Here is a 19,303-nt window from a genome sequence, read left to right as displayed (position 1 = left end):
TCATCTCAACTCTCATACTTATTTTTTGGAAATTCTTCAGGGAAGAAAAAACACAATGTTAGAACACACAAATTCGTGTTTCAAAAATTGTTGCTTGTCCTCAATTTTCACCTGTTATTCGCGTTGCTTTCTTGTCCCTTTCAAGTACTCTAGGTCAACCTCTGGATGATATTCTGTGGGAAAACAAGGTATAGAAATGGTTCTTTTAGTAACCAATCTTTTTTATATAGTTCAACTCCTATATTTTCTAGATAATGAATTTTCATGAGATAGGTTCATTAATCTACATCTGATTCCTTTTCACTATTGCATCACTTATGAAACTTGTTCAGTAACTCATCACAGTAATATCCTGATATAGTTCTTTCTCATTTCTCACCCTCGTGTTTACATTCGAAAAACACCTAGGGAATATTTGTTTTTTTTATTTGTATTATACATGCATATTAGGACATTGAAGTAAGCATATTGTATGGTATATTGCGCTTCTGTGCTCCTGGTTATCATTTCTGAAGAGTGCTGATCTAATTATGTGCAACTGTTCTGGAGTTTACCCTATTCCTACCGTGGACTCATACGGTTCTCTTGCATTTTACCTATAAAAAATATATACATCATCATATAGGTACCTGTAAGGTGCTTCTCCTAAATCTGCCAGGGCTTATGTCTGTATGCTAATTTAAAGAGCAAGGTATTACTTCTCTGTCTTATTAATTGTACATGTCATTAGTAACATTCCCTTATTGGATCGTTATATTCATTTACCTTTTTGTGGGCTATGCTTTGTTGCAGTACTTGGTTCCAGTGGTTTTTAGCCTTCCTCTCAGGGTAGGAATGATTGTAATGGCGCTTCAATCCACAAACCATGTGCTGGGGGCGATTTTTTATATAACCTGTATGGGTAAGATGTTTTATATTTTACTAGGAGATTGTTTATGTCACTCATGTATCTATCAATCAATTAGCTATCTCCAGCCATCCATTTCATCTAACTTATCTTTACTGGTTGTCTCGAAAGAACCTGTTCTTATTTCGCGTTTCCTGAAATGTCCGCTCCTGCGTACTTTGTCATCACGCTCAATCGCGGAGAACGCCCGTGTTCGAAGGAGTCCGATTCTTCTTTTTCTTTCATGTCCTGCTCCCGCTGTCTGTAGTTTGCCGTATGCCGAGCCTTCCGTTTCCTGTATTTGTTTGTCTTCCGTGTTTAATAGTCATTGTAGCGTCATTGCGTTTCTTCCGCGTTTTTTGGGTCCTTTCTTCTAAGTGTATCGAATGCTGTTTTCCATTCCCTTGTTGATTTCTACGAAGGCGTTAACCCGTTCCATGTACACAATCTCCCGCCTCCTCTTCTCCATTCGGGGACAGTAGAAGCTGCATGTCCAAAGTTGTCAAGTGGTCTTCTTTTTCCATCTCTGCATAAGGTACTCGTTATGGTTTTTAAACACAAAATGGAGCTTTTCACATTTAACTTGGTTTGTCTTGTATGATCATATCCATTATGAGATGGGGCTTTTTACATTTATTTCAGTTTGCCTTGGCTGGTCTTATTCAGTGTGTGGTTGAATCACAGATCGGATCAATATATATCATTCTTTGGTTTTATATCTTCCCTGATTGTATAGTTGATGGTATTACCTGACACTAAGTTTGGTTATTTACACATTTATTCTGGTCTTTCATTTAATCTAGTTTCCATGTTTCTTGTCAGGAAAATTAATTATTTTTCTTTTTTCAAAAGTTTCTTATGGTCCTTATTGGTATCGTTAGTTACTTTTAGTTTGAAAATTACCGACCATCTCAGCTCTTCAGCTTTATGTATTTTTTCTATAAAGTGTCCCACTAGTGGTGCTGAATGGACACAGTTTTTGATGCAGCTCTTGTGTTCAGTTATTCTTGTTTTCACCTTTCTTTCCGTTTTACCCACATATAGTTTCCCACAAGGGCACCAGATGCAATACACCACAAAAGTGGAATTACAGTTTGTCAGGCTCCCTTGTTTCCATTTTTTCTCCAGACCTAGGTCAATTTCAACTGTTTTCCTGGTCTGTCGGCAGCATGTGCAGCTTCCACACAGGTAATGGCCCACTGGTGCATTCAGTCCCCATTTTTCTGTTAATGTAGGCTGTTATTTCTTTTGTGCTGTGATGTCATTCCTCATCACTTTGTCCTTAATTCTCTTACTCCTTCGGAATGAAAACAGGGGTTTCTCTATTGGAGTGTTACTTCTTTCCAAGACCTTCCAATTGTGGTAGATGATTTTTCTGATTGTGTTAGATAAGTTGCTGTAAGTGTTAGCAAACACAATGTTTCTGTTGGTATTCAAGGAGAGCTTCTCGGTTGTTATTGTCTGCTCTCTCCATTGCTTTTTTTGTCAAATTCAATGGATATCCTTGATTTTGCAGATTCTTTCTCAGTTTTTTCGCTTCTTCTCTGTAATCCTCTTTGTTGGTGCTGTTCTGCTTCAACCTTCAAAATTGACCAAAAGGCAAGTTGTCTCGTATATGCACTGGGTGAAAGCTTTGGTAGTGTAGGATGGCATTTCGATCGGTTGGTTTTCTGTATGGTTTCACAAACAATCTCCCATTCTCTGTATCTACCTTTGTTGTGATATCCAAGTAGTTAATGTCTTCTCTGCTGTGATTGTATGTACATTTCAGATGTTGGTTTTGTGAATTCACCCAATGAAAAAATTCTAACATTGTGTTTTTGTTCCCTTTCCAAATTAGAAGCCCATCATCTATATATCTTTTCCACAGTTGGATGTTTTCTTTATATGGATTACTTTCTATATAGATGATGCCTTTTTCAAAAGCCTCCATATAGAGGTTGGCTATACTTGGGGCTAACGTAGCCCCCATTGCTGTCCCCTGTATTTGTTTATAATAATTTCAATTAAAATAAAAACAATTCTCAGTGAGTGCTTCTGCACACCAAAGGATAAAGGAGCGTGGGATCTTGTTGTCTCTTGTACCACTCAGCAGTTTCTCTTCTAAAACTTCCAAAGATGACCCCTGTGGAATATTTGTGTAGAGTGCCGCTACGTCTAAGCATATTAGAATTTCTTCTTCGCTGTTGAAGGGTCTCCCCTGTCCTGGTGCTTATATCATGAAAAAATCACATATAACAGTGACATTTCTTTTCTGCAATAGAGCAAACTTTGCCGTAGTACTTATGTGGTGCAACCTTGCACTTGCACTGGTGAAACATTTCTGTAATCTGGCGCCAGTTGTGCATGCCCAATTAAACTGATAAAACCTAAGCATTTACCAAAGCTAGGGAATGAGAAAGAACATTCAGAGTCAAATATCACAACAGGCTTTGGTGTTTCCCAAAGTGCAAAGCTGCTAATACCTCTGCATGAATCAGAGCTAAGCCAGCATCTTCCACACACGTCTACACCAGCAAATCTATTCAAAAAGATATAATAACTGCACAAATATTTACTTTACTTCAAATAGTCATTTTTAGAAATAAGCCTGCAAATCAGTCAGCAATACACTTCAAAAAGTCCAAAAAGAAAAAGGATGTAACCATACACCAAGAACATAATGTGACAATATTATATATATATATGTGACTCACCCAGTCATGATATTCCTGATGTTTAGCAATTTTGCCATATGGGTACTGTGCATAAAGGCACTGTGCAGGGCAACCCTTGATGTCAGTAGTGAAATCGTTACTAATGCCACTTGTGATGTCTGTCATATCAGGTGCACTGGCATGAGCCAGGCATCGCAGATGTGAAACATGTTTACGTTGCCAAACATAGCGTTCAAATTAAAATAATTTTAGGGGTTTACACTATAAAGAGAACTACTATTCAACTGCAGTGGTGGTGGGGTTGTGCCCCACTGTCCATTATGCATGGGCTACTCTTTGCCAGCCTTTGAGTCTATCGGCTCTGGGGCTGGCCAATCAGAGCGCTCAGTAGAGCAGTAACCTTCATGGCCAGCACATGTCCATAGGTGAGCCCAACATTCATCCACCCGAACATGGGAGTGTCTGGGTGACTGGCCCTGCAACCACAGGGTATTGCTGGTGAGCATGCCGTATAGGAGGCTTTGGGGGTGCCAAGGCATGCACAGAACAGGGCATTCCTGGCGCTGTGAGCACTGATTTCCTCAAGCTTCTTAATGGTCATGTAAGAGGAGAGAAAGAGAGAGAGAGAGAAGTGATTGCCACATCTCTCACAGGGCCCTATGTTTGCATGCTAGAGAAGCTGAGACCCGTGCCAAAAAGAGAGGACCGGGCTGTCGAAGAGAAAGGCAAGTCAAATACATATGGGCGTGTGTGGGTGCATGATTGCATGTGTGTCTGTGAATGTGAGAGGGACGATGGATTGATGTCATGCTTGGCATGGGGCAGTTTATTTTATTTATTTAATTATTTATTAAAGCCCCAACTGCGAACATAGTCTCTTTGTAGAACTCCAAGAAAAAAAAGAAGGGAGGGAAGATGAAAAGGGAGGGATGAGGAGAACTGACTCGAACAGGCCTTTGCATGTTCAGGAACATTTTAGTGCAAAGGAGCAGGAAAAGGGGTCAGTGCAATATCCAAGTATAGCAGCAATGTCGTGCAAACAATAAGTGGGATAGGTACAAACAATAAGGGCGACGAGAGCAATAAGTGAAAGCACATCAAAGTTTACAGAAACAAAGTCATGATGAAAGGCCATTACAAGAAGGCGACAACAAGGGTATCATCAAAGATTGCAAAGTCATGCTGAGAGCCTGAGAACCTCCTTCCTACTACTGCGAGAGAGGGGTAGGTTACAAGTAGTTGCAATATCTGCATGGTGGTAAGAGCCCGTAAAATACAGGGATTATCAATGGTGAATTTCAAGAAAAAGGTCTTCAGTCACTTTCTAAAGACAAGATGGTTATCCAAAGACCTCATCATAATGGGCAGGTTGCTCCATAAGGAAACATCTGCAAGGTTCTGACATCAGCCTCCAAACCTTTTTTCTTGCAATGCGACAATGAGTGAGAAAAGGAGTTAGACAATTCTGAAGCCTTAGAACTATTCTTGATAAAGTCCCCTAGGCCAAACCCAAAGGTAGCCTGGTGAAAAAAACAGAAGGTTTTAAATCACATAAAAGGGGTACCCAACGCAGAGTTATGAGAACTGGTGAAATATGGCCCCTTGAACCCAGACCTAGGATTAGCCTAGCAGCATTGTCCTGGATCCCTTGCAACAGTTGTTTGTGGAAGGCCTAGATACAGACCATTGAAATAATCAGTGTAGCAGAGGACTAGGGCCCTGGTCACCCCCACTTTGCATGTTGAGGAATGGCAGAATGCATTTCAACATGTGGAGAAGGTAGTAAGATCTCCCAGATGTGTCATGTAATGGGAGGTATAGGTGAGAAAGTCATCAAAAATGATGATCACATTTGTCATAATTGGCACATGAGATAGAGTAGAACCTACCATTAAAGGTCAGGTATAAGTCAATGTAGAGGGGATGGGTGAGCTAAAGATGTAATTTCATTTTTTGTTGAGTCTCCATCATCAATAAGGTTATCCAGGTGGGAAGCAATTTGGGTATCATAAGCATATGTCTGCAAGGATGCAGGGAAATTAGATCAGCAGGTGATTTGAGACAGCCAGTGAAAAGCCATGACAAAGGAACAGTATCCTGTGGAACACCACGGGTCAGAGAGAAGGGGTTAAAGATTAAGGATCTGATTCATGGAATTTATTGCATGGTTCAAATTGACTTTGCACTGCTGAAAGGTGGCTTTGCAATGCCAACACAAACACGTATTGATGGAACTGGACAAAGTGTATTTTTGCAGTACAAAGTCAGTGCAAATTCATTTTTGCAGTACAAAATGAATGTTGCATTGGCTTTGCTGGCTACCTTTGATAAGAGATGTAAAGTTAAGCAGTTTTGGGAGGTACCCATCCCTTTTCTAAAACTGACCTGGAAGACATCCACTACTCCAACTTGTCTGGCCCATGCTTCCAACTCCTTAAGCAGTAGGGTAGAGAAAATGTTACTGCTCGGATCCAATAAGAAATTGAGAAATATTACAGGTTGGAAGAGAGTAAATTAGAATCAGTGACATTTGCAACCATCCACAATGTACTATACCACAAAGCCTATGTTCTCATAGTTACCATGGGGCAGCCTTATTTTTCATACAATCTACTGAACTCTAAAAGCCTGATCTCGATTGCCAGTGCTTGATTGTCACAGAACACATCGACCTAATAATCACAATGTCTACCCACTACTCCTACATCTCCCCAGCCATCCAACAGATGTGGACATATATCCACATCCATCAGCACTGATGATGCAAAACATGATCCCCTACTCTCTATGCCTCTTACATGGAGTCTCACAATCCTACTGGTGGTGCCACCAAGTCCACCTGCCTTGGTCCACCTGGATGCTGGCATCCTCACTAGCAAGTTGTAATATGATGACAGACATGATATGAGTAACCTGTTAAGTTTAACATGTGGTACCATGTACAAATGATGCATGTTGAAATGCATGAGCGAGTAATGCAATGTTCAATACAATGCAATTGGACATTACAACCATCACCACACAATAACTGTCAACATAGCCCTCATTCATCAACAATACAACACTAGAAGACTCACATTTAAGGTCATCATCCTGCTGGACTTACCAACATTGCATAATGAGCACAGTTTCCCTATGCGTTGCACCCACTTTGCATACTTTCAGGTAATGAAAACACTTTTCTCACTCCTGCACTTGTAGTACAAATCCCTCTGACCCAAGCTATCCTGGGAGACATCTGGTATCAGTATTGTCATCACTGATGAGTGAAGTTGATATTCCTAATGGGACAGTGAGAATCGGATAGCTGTAAAATGCAATCATCTACATGCACAACATAAGGAACGATGTTTCAGAAAAGCATGTGGCATCACCCATGTGTTTACGCTGGCAATCATAGGTGGAACCACTGGTTCCTAGAAGGCCATCTATGCACCTGTAATGAAATTACTACTGATCCGTAAGAGTACATAGATGAGTAGTGGATAAAACTCCTACTCAGCCCAACACTACTACTAAAACAGCTGTCATCACAATTAAAATGGTGAAACAGTCACAACTTGACTGGTAAACCTCCTTCGCCCCAAAGGATAGCACAGGCAAAATGGTTGTGCTGGTTCCAGTGAGCACCATGGCATCAAAACTTTGTTTTGCAGCAACAAAAAAAGATGCCCCTGCACCATCTTGTCAAGCACATATTGGGCAGGATAGAACAAGGGGACACACTAAGGGAGCTTGCCAGTGTGATCTTACATATACATAAGAAACAGAGTGAAAAACTGCTCTGTTTTTCTGCCAGACCAAAGTCTCCATTAAAAAGGAAACTTTTTTACCTTTAAAAAATGCTGTTCTGGTGCTATTTTGATCTGCTCTTCCATAAACCACTGTGATTAATGAGGCCCCGACAATGTCCATTCATATCCCCTTTGTGCTTCAGCAAAACCAAGCATGACCCCTGAATGACAGGCTCTGTTAAGCCAAATCTGAAAAAAAAGCCCAAGAAACTTCACTTTCTGCCATGCACAGGAAACGCTTTATTTTGTGCACAAAGTATCAAAGATCAGTATTTCAAAGGAACTCCAGCTATCTGGGTTATGTCAATTTCAGTGCATCTGTGCGTCAAACAAACTCATGCCTACAAGAGAAAATAACTATGGCTGCAGAACAGTGTGGGAATCTGATGGAGATGAAAAACCGAATTTAAAAAGAAATGCAAGCTTTTCACCACACATGTAAAAATGGGCTTTGCAGACAGAGAAGAAAAATGCCTGTTTTAAAAAGTACAACTATTGAATGAAAGCCTGCCCTTATTTAGCAATGAGAAGGGCATTGTGATGTGAAAATACAATGAAGGAAATGGTTCTATTTAGCAGATTTTCTTTCAATACAGAGCCAAAATAAATACAATTAATTCAAACTTCAGTGGCTGCTGGGGGGATATCAGCTAAAAAATAAAAACAGGTTTCTGCTGAGAGGATGACAAAAGAAAAGGACCTCTCAGTAGATACCAACACCTCTGTGAAAATTACCAGGTTGGATAGATTCTAGTCTGGGCTGAAACCCCTGACAATCGACCTCCCAGGGCAAGGAAGTTTGAAGTGGGGAAGGGGCAATAAACCTTCAATCAAGTTGGAAAACCGCCACCTTGCTCTGAAGGAAGTGACAGTTGGTGGCAGCTGAAGAGAAAGAAATTGTCCAGTGATGGAAAAAGGGGTGCCATTTGCTTCCAAAGACTAATTTATAAATAAACTTTAAAGACTTTTATCTCTGCAGCAAGACTTTGTAAAAATGTAAAAAAAAAATGCTGCAGTTTGAAAGTAATTTTATGGGCTTTCATTTAAGACATGGTAGGATTCACTGACACCTTGGGGACAGAAATGATAAAGAATCAGGGATCACAAGGAAAGTATCCATGATGTCAATGCAAATTTTCATATTTACATCCCTTATGATGATCCACACATATGTATAAAGTTATGGAATTTTAAGCCAAACATTCCACACTGGAAAGCACGAAAAACTGGTAGAAGGGCGAAACAATGTCTCACAAACTGGAGGATTGGACTGCTAAGTGCTGCATAAAATATGTAACCTGTTTATGTCATTTGTTTAGATGTTTCCACTGTATAAAGGTGCCACTTAGGGCAAAACTGGATTTTAGTTAGTAATTGTGGGAGGTTTTGGACATTGTAAAACTCACATCATAAATCTGACATCATTCTCTTGAAACCCAACCAGCTTAGAGCAAGGTGGGGACTAGCACCCCTGACCAATCCAGTAGATTAGAGGCATGCTTAGCTAAACCTGCCCAGACATATACTTTGATGATGTCACTATGCATTATAAATAAGAGTCCCTGACAAGACTACGGGCATACACTCTTCCAGAAGTTCCTGCGCTGCATTCCTGATCTGCTCCATCCAGATCCCAGACCCCACTACAGGTCCAAAGCATTGCTGACCCTACTCCAGAGCCCACAGCAAAACCCAAGCATTGCTGATCCTATTCCCTGCAAGGTCTCAATTCTGAAAACCCACTAATCTCCCATTAAAAAGGGGAAAGCTGTGGTATTCTTTTGAGAAGCATCCTCAACCAGCTTGGCTTGCTGCCCACTAACTGCTTGTCCACTGACTTCATCCAGCGGTACCTGTGCCATCCAGTGACCAGAATTGCCATTCCGCTGTCCTTGCCATCCGATGACCAGAACGGCCCAGCTTTTTTCCTTTGCCAGGCACACAGCCATGTGGTGACCAGAACCTTTTGACGGTCCAAAAATCCCAAAACTAGAAGTGGACTGTGAATATAATCCTTACCCCATAGAAACCCATAACCTATCTTGTCTTGCCTTAGTCCTTATCCCACTCTCGAAACCATCCTATCCTTATCATGATAACTTGTTAAAACTGTTAGAAATATCTTTGCACCCTGCCCATGACTTCCTAAAGTGCTAGCGCCATCTCTTTTCAATTTTGTCTTGTGTAATCCTAAGCCATTAGCCCTATTTCAAATGATCCGACTGGTTTCCGCGAGGGTTGGGTGCTGGGGTGACAGGGTTGAATTCACAAATCAACCTTGGATCTTACTGTGTCCATCTTTGGTAGCCTAGTCAGAATACTCTAGAGTAAAACTGTTCTTGTCACAACAGATTTCCTTTCCTATTTCACGGCTTCATTTTGCTCAAAGCACACCTTTTTCTATCTTGCATAACTCATCCAGTTTCATATCTAAAGACCTATACTCCAAATCAGAGTATTTCCCCCGTTTTTATTAAAAACCGTTTAGGTCATTTGAAGCGGGAATTGAAAAGAAATGCAACTTTTACATGTGTCATTTGGCTGCAATCTGTTCTAAAAATTCAAAAATGTCCACTCATTTTGCATTGTATGCCTTTTGCTGATCCATTGCCCTGTGATTGCCAGTGATAGAACTACATGCTATCCTGATCAAACATATGTATATTATAATTTAACCAAACATTAATTCATTATTTGCCATTTCCGATTGCTATTTTAGGCCTTTGTTAAGGATTTAGCCTCTTATTCGGTGATGGAAGGTCAGATTTTTTTTCTGTCTTCTGCCTCCTATTCCTGTTTACCTGCTGCTTCTTTCTATCCAGAATTTGATTATCTGTGCGTTGAAGGACCATTACAGGGATAAACCTTAACTTGGGTGCTATCTTTCCAAAATCAAAAAGTGTTCCTGTTCAATTGTTTTGTGTATATGTTCTAGGAGAAGAGTAACAAAGTGTCTTGATTCCATTTGCATTCTGATCATCACCCCATTGGTGATTGCCGCCCCATATTAAAAATGGTTTGATTTCTTTTGAATTTTAAAATCAATAAATAAATATGGCATTTTACCAACCAGCCTGGTTCATGGTCCATAGTGACCCGGGGTATTTGAAAAGGGGGTGTGATATGAGTTGTGTACCTTCTCAATTGAATCTGTATAAAAGAAGGAGAAAGGCATCTCAGTTGTGCGCTACATACTAGGCCGAGACCCAGGTGTGTGTCGCCCGATCGAAATCCTTAAAAAACTTGGGGTCTCGTCGTCCGGGATTGAGTTTGGTTACCACCCGTGCAGTCTAGCACAGCAGACTAACCTGCAGGGTAGTGATACTTTGTGTGGTTGGAATACTGTGTTACACTGTACAAGTGCCTCCCAAAAACAAATACTCTAAGTACCAGGCCTGTGTCTAAAAATTAAAGCTAAATCAACCCTAAAATAGACAGAAAGCAATATAATACAGGTTACTCTAACATAAATAAATTAATAAAGGACATTTGCAAAATGGTTGTTTCAGTAGAGATCAATATGGCTAGGGAGCACCGTCTTCTCAAGCTATTTGTCAGAGGTGAGTGGCCAGAACAGGATGAAAAAGTCTTGCTTCAAGAAATAACACAACAGGTCACTGCCATGAACCTAGATACGTGGCAGGACGGTGGCCTAATACACCAAGCTTTGAGTGAATTATATATGACCCCAAAAATTAAAGAGGTTACAATTGCGGCCTACATATATCTCCACATGGGAGTGATGCGGGAAAAGCATGAGGAAAATGAAACTCTATCTCAGAATCAATCTGAACTATTAAATCAAGTCCAGACAGAACCACAATTAGCAGAACAAAAATTACAAAAGAGCCAAGATTTGGAGGTAGAATCTGGAAATTACATCATAAAATTAAAAGAGGACTTGGCTCTCCAACAGCGGAATAGTGTAGACATAGAGGCCCAACTAGAAGCAGTAAAAAGGTTGACTCTGAGTCAAAAGAAGCTGACTCAACAATTAACCTATAACAGGGCCTGCTCAGGACAATTAACCATGCTGCAAGGTCAGGTTGAAAGGTTGAAAGAGGAAAATAATGATTTAATTATGAGAGACCGCCACTCTCAAGCAGAATTTGATCAAGAGAGCCAGAAATTAAATACCATCAATAAACAAAGGGATGGCCTGGCTGAACAGAGAGGCACCCTAAATCAGGAGAGAGACGCCCTAGGCCAGTGTAAAGACGCTGTCTTCAGACTGATCAGGATTACTTCGAGCAAGTTTATTACAACTTCTTTAGTTACAGTTACAGTTCCTCACATAAGACATACTGGATAGTTACAAGGACATCAGCTAAGACAAACACCGGCTCCCATCACCCAGGCAGGCCAAGTTGTAACTGCCTTCACCTAGAACTCTCACACCACACCACTCCACCACTCAATCATCAACATTCCACGTGACATAACTAGCTGCACATCATCAGACAGGCACAACACAACACATCTCCCTCCTTTATCCAAACACACCACACAGAGCATATTACATACAAGCACGACACAACACACCTCCCTACTTTACCGAACAACAGTATACACACACACCACACGCAGACACCACCTCCAGGAGGGCTAACCACCTTCAAAACAGCCAACCAAACAACCTACAGTCTGACGCCACCTAAACACATCTGCACCACCTTCCACCCGCCCCCGCCTCCAACAACTGCGGGGTCCAGGCTGCCACCCTGGAATTCAACGGGCCTCTAGACTGCCACTCTAGAGCACAATGGGCCTCAAAGCCCTCCAAATGCCAACCACATCTTAACACCCGAAGATCACACACGGCGAACAAAAACATCACTGCCACTCACAGAAAATGGAACCTTGACTCATCACCAAGCACCCACAACCAGACCCTGCTTTGAAAACCTACCAAACCTACCGGGAAAGCTGGCCACACCCTCCCGGTCCTATCAACTAAAACTGGTAGACCAAACACGCCATTAGCTCTGGTGACCACCTCACGGGAGTCAACATTGAACTCATAGTAACCAAAACGTAAACTATATAAGGGTCCACAAACAACACCACAAGAAACATAGAATCATAGAAAACAATTCTCTCATCATCTCAGGATACAGCACCTCCATTCCAACGGTTCATAACCAGGCGTCCCCAGCTACCCCTTTGCCACCCGCTACCCACTATCCTTCGTGATGAGAAGGTTAACAAACCTTAGAGAAGGTGCCACCTCCCCTTAAAACAACCACAGCGTTGTTCAACCTTTACCCAAAATGAGGTAAACTCCATAAACAAAACCCATCCCCAAACTTAAAAGAAAAACAATCTCCTGTACTGAAAGAGCATGGGCGCTACCCCGCTCTAGAACTAACATCATGCCAGTTCAACTTTTACCAAATAAGGTAAAACATGAGTACACGACTTCATCCCACATACAACATTATCCAACCACACCAAGCATGCATTACCCATGTATTAACTTACATGTCTAAGAAAAAAACAACACGCATAGTCCACGCTAACTGTGAGTTCAATCCATTACCAAGCTCTCACTGACTCTCTCCCCATCCAGATACAGAAATTGCATATTATATACAATATTATCCGAGTCAGATTGATAACATGCATTCCAAAACAATGAAATGCATTAACCATATTTTGCAATAAATAAAGCAAAACACCAAACACAAAACTTGAATGAACGGAAAGGTGCATAGCCATTACTAGGCTCCATCACAACCTAAATGTCCATATCCATTTGGGCTCTAAAGAAACCCCTACCACTCAATGTTGCTTCATGCAACTCTAAATGCTGCAAATCCTAATAGAAAACGTTAGTTTTAGCCATCACATACAAACACATTCATATGTGCATGCTTTGCACCAACACAGTAACACATTGCGCGAGCGGTCCATGTGCCATGAGCAAGACACTCCAAACCTGAAAATCCTCAAAACGAATTATATTTTTTTCTTTACTTTGGGCTCTAAAATATGCAAAGTGAAATGCAGTAAAATCCATCCATGCAATTAATTCTATCACAAGCATACACTAATGCAATACTCTTAAATGTCCAAGTATCCACGTGCCAGGGTGCCTGACACTCCAAACCTGCAATTCCTCAAGAAGTTATCCTAAGTACCACATATTATGCAATTAACATACGGCGTAAATCGCAATACACCATACCTATACCTTTATCCTACCCCCACTAGGTCCATAAATAACCCACTACTACTAAATAACTAAGGCCCTTGCCTACGCTAATGTAGGTCAAATTCAATCTTTCAAAGTGCCTATGGGCGACAAAAGTTATTGGGTAACAGCAAACCCAAAAGAAATATTCAGTTTCCAACCCATAGTCCACTAAACACAATTATACCCTATAAAAATCACCTCAAATGTTGGCCGCTTACCAAACGCCTCACTATTTGAAGCGGAGTGGCTTTGTTACATGTGACATCCTCCAAATGTCACCTTCTGCGTTGGCATCACTGCGGGTACCTCACCATTTGTGGAAGCCGCTGCTTCCCCTTACAGCGCGATGCAGACGGCCTTTCTTGTATGCACGTGACATAGTTACGCTGCGTGGATAGAACTAGGTCCTTCATCTATGCACCTTGCACCATCGCACTTCATAATTGTTCGTCCGACGATTCTCCGAACACTGTAAAGACAGAGTTCCAGAGCTTCGCCAACACCCTCACTTGGCGAAGTGACGTCATCATTAGATCTCAGCCCACAGCGGCGCTCACATCCAACGGCGGCTCGCGTGCCGCTCGAGCCAGACATCTCCTAAGTACCCCATACTGAAAACAGCTCGTGCACCTTCCATTACAGTCTTGGGAGCCTTCCCTTTAATAGGATACCGCTCCATCTCCAGCGCAGGGGGGGCCCAGCTCTCATTCCGAATCATTAGGATGCAGATTCCCCCAGCTACAGGGCCTCTTCCCAACGTGTGCTGTCTTCCGCTCTTCCCTTAAGCCCTAGAACCGAGCATTATTGCTGTTGTGGGCTACTATTAAAGGGAACTCTTCGTTTTACACTGCAGGGCCTGACTTCCCTTCTGAACCCCTGGGACACAGCCCTCCTTCCTGCTGCTGGTGCTGATCCCTCTGCAATGGGGCCCAATTCCTGTTCCTGCCCCTGCGCCCTGGGTGATGGGACTTACTTGATTTGGGGGGCGGTGTTGTCCTTCTTCTTGCTGACTTACTGAAAGACTGCCTCGTCGCCAATGTAAAGACGCTGTCTCCAGACTGATCAGGATTACGTCAAGCAAGTTTATTACAGCTTCTTTAGCTACAGTTACAGTTCCTCACATGAGACATACTGGATAGTTACAAGGACATCAGATAAGACAAACACCGGCTCCCATCACCCAGGCAGGCCAAGATGTAACTGCCTTCACCTAGAACTCTCACACCACAACACTCCACCACTCAATCATCAACATTCCACGTGACATCACTAGCTGCACATCATCAGAAAGGCACAACAAAAACAGCCAGGAAGTAAGCAAATTAAAAACAGAATTATAGGGAAGTGAGTTAGCCCTCCAGAAACTAAATGAACTCAAAACAGAGTATGGGAATCTACTGGAGCACACCAGACGGGTAGAAGGTGCTCTGGAAGAGAACAACCAAACCAAAGATGCACAAACTCAGGAGGTGAGCCTTCTGCAACATAAATTGTCAAATTATTCTCAAACCATACAGGAAGCGCAGAGAGACAATGAGGCCCTCTGTGAAAAGAATGATGAGCTCCATAAACAAGTGGCAGTGCAAGAGCGGGTCTTAGAGGCTAGTAATGCCTTGATAGCTGAGCAAAAGGCTAAGATCTTTGCTTATTATCAAGAAGTAGGAGCGGAGAAGGAGAAGCTAGCAAGGTTGGAGAAAGAGGGTGCTAGATTTAATCCTAACTGGAGGGACTTTGAACAGTTATAGAGGACAGGTCAACCCCTGATCATAGTATAAGGATCTCTGTACAAAGGGACTCAAATACATTTAACACTTTGTGCACTACTGACTTCATGGCTGCCGGTTCACATAAGCCAGAAGCCATGAGGCCATCAGAATTTAATAGGCCAAGCATGATGGAACTGACAGGTCAGCACCCCCCAGAAAGTGATGGACGGGCGTCCTTGTATAGATACCCAAACATTAAGGCTGATGTCTCTGACAAGGAAGTCTCCTATGAGGGAGAGTCAGGGAAATAGAGCCACAGAAATACTACTTTCCTAGGGACCAGTTAGTTCAATTTGATGAAAAACCAAATTAAATGAGGCCTAAAAAGAGCATCCTGAAGACCTCCACCCAATTAGGGCAGTGGGAGGATACTCTGCCAACCCTGGGAGCAGGGAAGAGTCAGAAGACTACTCGCCTGAGCACCACAGGAATAGAGAAACTAGGCCCCTCCATTCTGCGAGCCCCTCTCAAGCTCACAGAAGCAGGGGGAACCTAGATGATCAGGAGGGGACCTCAAGTATTAGCGCCTCTGAGGGTGAGTGGACTCGGTGACTAAGTGTAAGAAGGCAAACAAATTCAAGAGAGTTATGACAAAAGACCCAATTAGGCAGATTATAGCCATTAGGAGTGTCATAGCCACATACCATAAAAACACAAAATATTCTATTTGGGAACACCCGGAACTCTATGAGCAGGTGATGGACACTTTTCATCTGAATGACAACTGGAACTGCATATAGTATGTAAAATGGACCTTCTCCCCTGAGCACTAGTAATTCCAGATTCTTTGCTGGACTGTAGGACCAGAATCATTCAAGATGGTCCGCCTACAGGAAGGCCATCTTAAAATACTTTTCCACAACCCACAAGAGGTTCACAAAGCGGCCTACAATCTGCAGTGCAGGAAAGATCAGACCCCACGAGAATTTGTGCAGGAACTCAAACGCGCCTTTGCACAAACCACTAGGAGGGTGCGCACGGATAGCAGGGAGTTTGTAACCTCCTTCTTTCATGTATATCATGACCCAGCTGGTGAGGGATTCCCATGGAAAAAGATCTCTGGACTGGGTCATAGAGCAGGCGACCTGCATTTATGAGGTCCAAAAACCTGCAGAAAATAAACATCTGGCCAAGAACCCCAAACCAGCCAACAACCCTTCTGCTGTTAGGCTGGCGGAGGTGAAGGTTGCCCCCATTTTAGATCTAGAGATGGGGGGGGCTAAAAATGTACCTACACAAAATCAGCAAAATCAGAGACCCAGATGGCCTTTAGGGCAATCTCAAACAGGTGGCAGTCAGGGAGGGAATCCCACTAATGGGACCCCTAACTCCCCTGATTATATCAGTCCCCGATACAAGGGCAACCAACCAATCCTGAGGTATGTATGGACTCCCCCAGCTCCGGGGGGGATCCAATCAGGTAAGTACTGCCCCGGGAAACTTCTCTCCTAACTTCCTCCAGGAGGGCAGTCATTCCCCAACTGCTGGGTTAAGTTTCTTCCCTCGGTACTCACAAAACCCCAACTTACAGGACAACCCTCCTTTCATTCCCCGATTTCAGAAACCCAGACAACCCAATCGGGGAGAGGGGAGGCCAAAGGTGGACGGTTACCAAAATTCACCATATTCAGGATACTACAGGAGAAGAGATATTTACCCTTCCCATGATCCACCTAGATTGGAACAGAGACCCCCGTACCAGCCGGAACGGGTGTCCCAACTGGAGCACCACGTCCATAACCTAACGCAGGATCTGGGTCGCATGTTGAGGACTCAACAGAACCCTCAGATGAACATGGCGGCTCAGAACCCCACAAACCAAGTGTCTGGTACCCCAGGCAATGATGGGGAGAGAACCCTGAAAACTAACTGGTTCCAGAGGAGGAGGCACAGGGGAAGGGAGGTGTAAGCCCTAGAGGAAGCTTCCTTCCTCACTTGTGAAAAGCCCCTGGGCACCCAGGAACCGGAACCAAAATCTCCTGCCCCTGAAAATCTGCAACCCAAGGAAAAGAGAGTGGGTAGGAGAAATAAAGAACTCAAAAAGGCCCATTTTGTGGAGGAAGTTAGTGTCCTCCAATTTGAAAGGGAAGAATCCTTAGAGGATTCTGGTAAAAAAAATCTTATCCTTCAGGGACGGGGTGACTCCCCCAAAGAAAAATGGGTTCCAAGAGATCTAAATGAAGACTGGGTGGATGTGGGGACTGAGTCAGAATCGCCCATCCTTGTACCCCAGAATGAGCATCCAGGAAACCAAATAGTAACAGATGGATCCCAAACCTCACAAACCAATTCTGTTGAATGCCTCCAAAAAGGAGGGGGGTGGGGGAGGCAGCCCAGAATCAGAAAAAGGGGAGCCCGAAACTCCCCAAATATCAGAATGCAAAATTTTTCTTTCAGATTCCCAAACTCCAACACAGAATTATGCCCAAATTACCCCTGTGTCGGAGTCTAAAATATGGAAGTTGTCCACCAGATTGCCCAAAGTGCACATTACATTTGCCCATTGGAGGAGAAAGAGGGTAGATTTTATGGCCCGGTCCAAGTGCAAGGCCAATGTACATTTTCAGCATTGCTGGACACTGGATCCCAAGCAACTCTTCTGTCAAAAACGGCCTTTGATCAGCTAAATTCAGGAGGGGGCAGGGGCATTGCTAGGGGTGGCTAAGGGGGCTATAGCCCCTGATCTTTTGATTGTAGCCCCTGATAGAATCTGAGGAGCTACAGCCAAAAGAGTAGCTAGCCCCCAGTCCAAACAGTTCCAACATCAGCTTGGCCCCGGGTCTTTTCCAGACCTAGCAACTCCCCTGGGAGGGGGGGGAGAGATACTAGATCTCTCTCACCCCTCTTCCTGGACAACTCCAAAACTTCGACGGGAATGAAATTCCTGTCGAGGGGAGAGTGGATTTGGAAATAAAAATTGGGCAACACAAAGTGAAATACCCGGTCATAGTCGTGACTCCAGAGGGCACACCTTGTCTACTAGGGAATGACATCCTGCGTAGGTTGCCCCCCCTAATTGACTGTGTGAATAAGGTCCTCTGGACTCAGACTAACAGGCCAATAAAATTGAAACAGAGTGTCAACAATGATAGTTTAAATGGCACATGCCACATGGTTAAACAAAAACCTGATCATATTGAGTTTAATTTCCAGAACAAAAATACCTGACGTGACAGTGATTGCTGTAGGACAACAAACCGGTGATGGGAACTCCACTCCATTCCTGAAAATCAACTTCCCTTCTCAAGTGGCATTCCACACTGGAAGGAAATACTCTGAAATTTTATACTGATCCCCAATCTGAAAACCCCAATCCTATAGTCAAAAGAGAGGAGAAACCTCAGCTCAAAGTTTAGCTGATATTCAGAAAATTAGAGAACAGTTGTTCATCCCTATTCAGTTAAGTGAGGGGAAGGGGTCTGTTCTCGCCCGAGTGAGCGTGACAATGGTAAGAGCTTCATCAGGGAAGCCACGTTCAGGCAGCTCCCAAAAGATCCAGCCATTCCCACATTTAAATTGATCGATAAGTGGGAAATGGTCCTGGAAACTCCCAATTCCAAACATATCCTGCCTAGCAGGTGGATGCTCAAAATGTCTGTAAGTAACAAATGCATAGAACACAATTGTTGAGTCGTGCGAGATGTCCCTGCTGCATTTTATTTAGACTCTGACATTCTCAATCGTTTTTTGCCATTCATTTGGACCTGATAAATTACAAAGCCTGGTCCCGACTAGCGGGAAACCCATGAACTTTCATGGTTCAAAAAAAGCATTTTGGTCAGCCCAATTGCTGCTGGATTCAGTTGAAGTTAAAATCGGAGAGGAGGTCACCATTGCAGGACGGACCCGACAATGCCCACTTGAATTAAAAATTAAAAGAGGACAGAAACTGCAAAAATCCTGATGCATATGTACACCTCAATGCCCATTTCCAACAGCAGGAGTTGTGGTTAAACCCAACACCATTAGTCAATGTAGAACACAACACCATTCCAATATTGATG

Source organism: Ambystoma mexicanum, chromosome 5p (genome assembly GCF_040938575.1).
Source record: "Ambystoma mexicanum isolate Mex_15411 chromosome 5p, UKY_AmexF1_1, whole genome shotgun sequence".
Taxonomy (NCBI): domain Eukaryota; kingdom Metazoa; phylum Chordata; class Amphibia; order Caudata; family Ambystomatidae; genus Ambystoma; species Ambystoma mexicanum.
This window is presented reverse-complemented; position numbering follows the sequence as displayed.